General features: G+C 47.8%; 1 long non-coding RNA gene across 3 annotated transcripts in view; it reads right to left on the bottom strand.

Annotated features, from left to right (window-relative positions):
- Positions 1 to 4,804: 4,804 nt before the first annotated feature.
- Positions 4,805 to 7,598, bottom strand: part of LOC107181658 — a 3,211-nt gene continuing 417 nt past the window's right edge. Inside the window, exons 2-5 of one of the 3 annotated variants that reach the window (XR_001512343.1) lie at positions 7,394 to 7,537; positions 6,655 to 6,751; positions 6,314 to 6,525; positions 4,805 to 5,996 (exon numbers count right to left, since the gene is read on the bottom strand). This is a non-coding gene — a long non-coding RNA (uncharacterized LOC107181658). Of the gene's footprint in view, positions 5,997 to 6,211; positions 6,526 to 6,654; positions 6,752 to 7,393; positions 7,538 to 7,598 lie in introns of those variants that run through there. The other 2 variants (XR_001512342.1, XR_001512344.1) reach the window with 2 other exon arrangements.

The raw sequence follows: 7,598 nt of genomic DNA, 5'->3' as shown, positions 1-7,598 counted from the left end.
GAGTTAAGGTAGATTTAGATATAAGAATTTAGGGTTAAATGTCTTGGCCTCCTAAATCCTAAAGCTTAAAGGAGAGTCCAGGGGTGCAAATTCTCAACCCACAGCGCTGCGGAGACCCCCATGGTTCCTCCTACAAAACCTTGTGTCACTGGCAAGCACCCTCTTTTGGCTTGGGGTGCTTTCTCCAGCCATGCTGCAGCTTGTAAAGGGATTTGTAAAGGAATGTCCATTCCTTCATCAAATGTGTAGTGAGCACAAAGGCCCTGGGGATACAGCCTGCCTCTGACACAGGCTCCCTACCCTAAGGGGCTGACACTCATTGAGCTTCCTGACATCTCTGAGAGTGTCAGGCCAGCTTTATACCTCCCGTTGGATAGATAAGGAACTGAGACGCGGATAAAACGTTGCTGTTACTGATAATTCAGGACTGGGTCTTAGGACTCAAGGAAACAAAGAACCTCTCATTAAACATTAAATTGGGCCCAAATTTCTCACCCTCCATAGCCATACCCTGCCTCGTTGCCCTCTCTTCCCTAACCTTGAGTTCCCTCCAGCTTGGAATATCACTCCGTGGTCCCCTAAACCACAGAACCCACCTCCACACGCTTGTGGCCCCAAATGCCCTCCCTGCCATGTCATCTCTGCAGTCAGTGTCCTTTCAAAGCCCGCCTCTGGTCTCCCTCTTCCCTGAGACCCTCCCGCTGTCCCCGACATCTTGCCCTCCGGCAGCCCAGGTCCCCTCACATGCATTTGGTGACGTATATCCAGGAGGCACCTCACTGTATACCCTGTCACATCAGGGACATGGCCTTCGGAGGAGATCAGACTGAACCCTTTGGGTTCAAATCTCAGATCTGCCACCTACTAGTCCTGTGATGGGAGGAAAGTGGTGTCCCCTCAACTCTGATTTTCTCACAGGGATAACAGGGTAGTGATTCCCACCGAACGAGGCTGTTCTGAAACTTACAAGATGTGTTTAAAGCACTTGGCACAGAGTAAGCACTCAGCACCTTATACGTCTAAGTCGTTCAACATGTTCAACTTGGTCTCTTGCTTAAAAAGCAATACAGGCCCAGCCGGCATGGCTCGGTGGTTGAGCCTCAACCTATGAACCGGAAGGTCATGGTTCAATCCCCGGCAGAGCACATGCCTGGTTGCAGACTCCATCCTCAGTGAGGGGTGTGCAGAAGGCAGCCGATCAATGATTCTCTCTCATCATTGATGTTTCTATCTTTCTCTCTCCCTGAAATCAATTATATATATAATTTTAAAGCAATACAGACCTCGAAGCATCTAGGACAGCCTTAGACGTGTGCAGGGAGATATAACCCGGCTACCAGGTGGAAAACAGGGCTGATATAGGAGGCAAGGGGCCTAAAGCCCACAGTATTTTTTAGGAACCAATGGACATGTTTTCTTTTCTAAATTACAAGAAAATATAGGGTGTCCCAAAATTCACGCAAGATTTGCAATTCTTGCGTGAATTTTGGGACACCCTATATATTTTATGTCAAAAAATTATGTATATTTTAATATACTCGCCTTTATGCCAATGCAATAATAAAATATAATTTTTATAGAGGAAGGGGCACACAAAGGCCAAAGTGCTTACAGCCCATGGAAGTTATAATAATGAAGAAAGCCCTCTGCTATTTAAAAAATAAAAAGGGGGGGATAAAATAAAATATAAAAAGAGGGCGGGAGGGCAAACAGCCACAAAAGAACAAGGAAATTACTGACTAGGTGTGTGTAAAGGCTCCTCCCAGCCCTAACATCCTCCAGTTTTGCAAGTTCCTCTTGTCTCAACATGGCCAGGATCCCTTACAGAGTCAAAGGTACATTTTCTAACGCTATTATAATCTTTTAGCACATCTTGTTCCCCAAGAATTGTGTGTTTTAATCTAACATTCATGCATGCTGTCTTTTATCTACTTGGTCAGTTGTCATGCCCTTCAGTGGCCGACAGAGGGCACAGCGACTCAACATTAAGCTTAAGGATCACAGTGGCCTGTAGATGAGAAAGAGGTTGTAGTTTGAGCATCTTGGCTCTCAGAATGGTCCAACAGCATGGGAATCGCCAGGTGCTTGTTAGAGATGCAGAATCTTGGCCCATACTCTAGACCTCCAGAATCAGAATTTGCATGTTAAGAATATCCCCCAAGTAATTATATATATATATATACTATACTATAGACTGTGAAGGATGCCTCAGCCAGTTCCTCTCTCATTCCCCTTTTCTCCTGAGGAAGCAGGCTTCCCTTTCCAAAACTAAAAACTTTAGATCAGTGTTTCTCAAACTATATATATATATAGTATATATATATACTATATATATATATAGTTTGAGAAACACTGATCTAAAGTTTTTAGTTTTGGAAAGGGAAGCCTGCTTCCTCAGGAGAAAAGGGGAATGAGAGAGGAACTGGCTGAGGCATCCTTCACAGTCCCCAAATCTCCTGTTCCTTCAAACAATCAGCCAGCATCAATCAAGACGGAGGTAAGCCAGAGGAGAGGCGCAAATGCATTTTACAGGTCACAATTGAAGTGGCTTATTCTTCTGCCATTTCAATAAATGTTTATTGAGTGTCTACTACGTGCTGGCCATCAAGGACACAACAGTGAGCAAATTAAAAGGTGCTGGTCCTGCTGCCCTGGAGCTTTCAGCCCAGGAGGGACACCAAAGGGTGCATAATCACAGACATACACAACTACCGACCCTGGCACTGATATCGGGTGCTGAGGGCCTGAGAGAGGAACAGGAGGCCGCGGGCTGGGTTATACCGAACGGTCAGGGAAGGCCTCTGTAAAGAATTGAGCTTTAAGCTTGAGATCTGAAGGCTGACTAGGAGTTAGCCAGAAAAAGAGTAGAAGTTCCTGGCAGGGCAAACAGTATGCACAAAGGTCAGGCAACGGGGAGAAACATGGCGCCCTCAAGGAACTGAAAGAAGACTGGCATCGAGTGATGCAACGTGAGGCTGAGAGGAAGGCAGAACGCAGCCTGGAGAGGGCCGGGGACCAGAGGACACAGTCCACCTCAGATCTTACACAGCAACTGGCACATGCGCTGTTTCCTGGGGTCCCTGCTCCAAATGGCCCCCATGAACATCTCGCCCTTGTCCACTGAGTTCCCGTTCTCCCCCACAGCCCACTCTCTCCTTTGCTAACCTTGTCTCACCCTGGACCCACCATCAACCCCTTCTTTGTTACTTGTCCATTTCCTCCTGCCACTCTCCAGTGAGAGTCTTTCCCATTCACCATTTAAACCTGCCCCAGGCGTCCCCCCAACTTTCCCAGGCAACCAGACCTCAATTTCAAGACATCTTCCCTGGAAAAAGACAATCTGTAAATCAGAAACAAGTGCCGCTTACTAAGGGCTTATCACGTGCTGTGTCAGACACATTTTTCATCCAATCCTCACAACAGTCTTATTGGATTACTACTATCGCTCCAGTTCTGCAGTTGAGGAGATTGTGTAGAGAGAGCAGTTTCTGCAAGATTACACAGCTAGAAACTGGTTGAGCCAAGGCTACCTTCCATTGGTACCAGGGACTGCACACTGTTACTACTCTGCTGGGAACATTTTTAAAGTATTTTTTTTCTTATTAAAAGAGCAATATGCATTTGCCCCCCCCCCAAAAAAAAATCAGAAAGTAAAACAAAGAGAAAATAAAAACACATTTCCTCCTCCACAGAGACAACCAATATCAGCACCTTCATGACTCTTTTTAAGCCATGATTCTACCCTTGAGTTCGGTTCTAGGTGCTGAAAACACGTGTTTGGAATGAGGGTTCTAGATTCCTCTGTGACCCCCAAACAGGTCCTCAGGTAGGTGAGTCCAGGTGTTGGAATCCCTGGTCAACAACTTAGTGCAGAGCCTGACCTGCGGGGAGCAAACCACTCCTCGTGGGTCACAGGGGACAAGAGCTGTCAAGTGGAAGGACCATAAAAGTGGCTCCCAACATGCTTGGGATTGCAACACCTTGTTCTTGGGTTTTGCAACCCTCCTTCCCCTTCAGAGAGAACTCAAAGGACTCCATAGAGCATTTGCATATTCCATTCAGTACTTTTCCACATGTGCCGCTGAAGGGAATTAATTTGGCTTTCAGACTGTCATACCCTCCTTCCCCTCACCCATTGGATAAGTGCTGGCAATCAAGCTGGGGTGCCCTCCATCAGGGCTGGGAATGGCAGCTCTGAGAAGCTATTGCAGGCTGGTCTGCTATGGAGGAGGCCACACAAGGCCTGGGAGTCCAACACCTGGGGAAGGATGTCTCAGGGCCATTTATACACACACACACATACACACACACACTCAACAACAGGCTTCTAAGGCCCACACCCTCTCCTGATAAAGTCCCCCATCCTGGGAAGGAGAACAGGAAGGGCCTAAAGCTGCTGGCACCAGGCCCACTGGGTCCACACCCTCAGTGCAGCCCTTGGGCAGAAAATGTTCCTAGAACTAATGTGCAAGTCAAACCATTTCTGGTTTCTTCAGATGCCATGATATCTCATCAAAGCCCCGACCCAGGGCCTGCCCTCCTACTCCAAAGCTCTGTGACTACAGCTGGTCTCATTGCTCTTCAGTATGTTCAATCTTTCTTAAAACATGATTTTGAAGATCCTACTCTCCTTTATATATGGCTCTTCTCATTGATAATAACTATAGCTTCTGTTTATTTTTAAATATATTTTTATTGATTTCAGAGAGAAAGGGAGAGGGAGAAAGAGATAGAAACATCAATGATGAGAATCATTGATCGGCTGCCTCCTGCATGCCCCACACTGGGGATCGAGCCTGCAACCTGAGCGTGTGAATCAAACCGTGACCTCCTGTTTCATATGCTGACACTCAACCACCAAGCCATGCCGACCTGGCTATAGCTTCTGTTTATTAAGCTCCTTCTATACCAGGCATTTACAAGCAATGTAATGCACACAACAGTCTTTTTAGGGAGACACAATTATCCCCATTTCTCAGATAAGAAAATTGAGGTCCCAAGAAGCAGCGTGATCTGCCCAAGGTGACATAACTGCTAACAGAGACAAGAGCCAACCCAGACCTGACTGACCCCAAAGCTCTTGCACTGCCCTGCGAGGTCGGTGCAGAAGAGAACGGAAAGATCATATGATGTCCCCCTATTCCATTTACATGACAGCTAAGCTGAAAAATTCATTTACAAACTGTTATATAGCACTTAACTATGTGCCAGGCACTATTCTGGCACTTTGCACATTATCAACTCCATCATCTCAATTTTTCCTCATCATCTCACTATGAGATGGGTACTTGTGCTTACAGGTGACAAGACTAAGGCACAGAGAGGAAACCTGCCCAAGGCCGCACAGAGGGTGGTGGCATCTGCATCTAAAACTGGCTCCAGAGCCTGTGCTGCCTCTCTGATCCCTGGAGCAGAGGCTCCCTTTCCTAGTTTTTCATCCTGTGACTCTCCCATGTCGCCACCATCCTCCTCCTTCCTCTGAGAGTCCACTGCAAACTTCCTCACCCCTCCCTGGGTGGTGGTGGTGGTGTTCCCTTGTGAAACTGCTTTGTGAAACTCCTGATTGTGCAAGGCTCTATTTTATTAGATCACTATCTAGATTCCCCCGAAGAACTTAGAGTTCTGGAAGGTTAACTGAAGCCAGGGCCTAGAGCTGCTTCTGTAGAAATTAACCCATTAATTAAGCACTTAAGCAGCTTATTGAGAGCAGTTTTTGACCCCAGCCCTGTGCTGGGCACTGTGAACACAAAAGATGCACAAGACATGGCCCCAGGCTTCAAGGAAACAGCAGTGAAAACAGCATGTAAGAGGGAGCTGTGTGCTGGGTCTGTGTACAACTGTATTTCAAAAGACACATAGGAGAGGAGAGTCAGGAAAGTTATGAAGGAGGTGGAATTTGAAATAGAATTTGAAGAGAGTGTGGGGAGGCAGGGTTTGGCTAGCAGGCAGGGGGAAAAAGCAGTCCAGGGGAAAAAAACAGAAAACAGAAGTGTTTTCTGCATCCAAATTGACCAGATTATAGGGAGGGAGGGAGGGAGGGAAGGAGAGAGAGAGAGAGAGAGAGAGAGAGAGAGAGAGAGAGAGAGAGAGAGAGAGAGAGAGAGAGAGAGAGAGAGAGAGAGAGAGAGAGAGAGAGAGAGAGAGAGAGAGAGAGAGAGAGAGAGAGAGAGAGAGAGAGAGAGAGAGAGAGAGAGAGAGAGAGAGAGAGAGAGAGAGAGAGAGAGAGAGAGAGAGAGAGAGAGAGAGAGAAATTATCTTCTGCCAAGTTTTGCTGTTTCCAACAGAGTAAACAAAGAAAATCTTTTTCCCCAACCTGCGCCGCCAAGATGCGGCTTCTGAAATTCGAGGCGCTCTGCCTCACATGTCCACCAGGGGGCAGAGCTGCTGCTGCTGCTGCTGTTTTAGCTCTAAGTTGGCATCAGAGAGAAGGTGGCGGATCCCAGGCCCCTCCTCAAATCAGCCAGTTGGGATGGCCCGAGGCAGCAGCAGACAGTCCGCTCAGTCCGAGGTGTCTTCATAGTCAGCCTAAAAGTTAGGCAAGACATAGAATAGAGACTGTAAGAGGAAGCTGAGTGAGGCCGAAAAGGAAGACAGAGACAACAGAGGCATTCCCCCAAAGGCTCTAACCATCGTGTACCATTAAAAAAAACAAACCTTCCAAAGATGAGAAAAGGGATTTCCATGGGTTCGGACGACGCCTGCCGTCTGCTGCTGTCTGGGCTGAGAAAAGCTTAGTCCAAGACTTGGGTAACTGTGAAAACGACCCGCTGCTGCTAAGACTGATGTCAGGACAGCTGAGTTTCTGGACAAAGGTGGCCATTCCAGCCACTGTACGGAGGAATGCTTGTAGCTTTGGGGGTATACACCTCCTGGCCATCACCCTCAAGTATCTCCTAAATTCTAAGGCCCCCCGTGAAGATTTGCAACCAGGGGAGCAATGGACAGTCGGAGCGGTCCTGGGCCAAGCCCTGAATCTGTCTCCCAGCTCCACGCCCTGGTGTTATGCTGTGGGCTGTGTAGGGCAGCAAAGGTGCCTAAAGGAGCCCTGAAGTCAGTACTGATTTTTACTATATGCCCCACCAGCTCAGCCAGGCAGTAGGGTCCTGAAGCCACAGAAACCGGAGGTCAGGAGCACCTAGGTGAGGTGGAAGGGGCACTAGTTTGAAGTCGGCGATCCTGGCTTTTCTTGCGCTCTCCCTCCAGAATCCCTTTTCTCTGACTCTCCAGTGAGCTGACAGCGGTCCCACCAAAGCTAATTTCTTTCCTATACCATTTCTAGAGCCAAAGCAGCCCCATCCAGGCCCTCTCCTGTTGCTTCTTCTATCCTAAGCCCTCCCTAGTTTCACTGTCCCCGGCTTTAATAAGGAAATAAACAAATACTCCTGGCTTTTACCTGTCTTTTCAGCTGTGCTGTGCGTGTTTGGATGGGTGAACCAACTTCTCTGACCCTTAGTCTCCCCACGTGTGAAACAGAAAGGGTGAACTAGAGAGTAACCTCTGAACTTCTGAGAAACACACCTTCCTTTGGCCAGAAGAACTGAGGGTGTGAGGGAAGGGGGGGCACACGACTGAGCAGCTTTAAGGGTAACCCCAACCCC

Source organism: Myotis davidii, unplaced genomic scaffold, assembly GCF_000327345.1.
Source record: "Myotis davidii unplaced genomic scaffold, ASM32734v1 scaffold309, whole genome shotgun sequence".
NCBI lineage: Eukaryota > Metazoa > Chordata > Mammalia > Chiroptera > Vespertilionidae > Myotis > Myotis davidii.
Note: the sequence above shows the minus strand (reverse complement) of the source record. Positions and strands in the feature narration are given on the sequence as shown.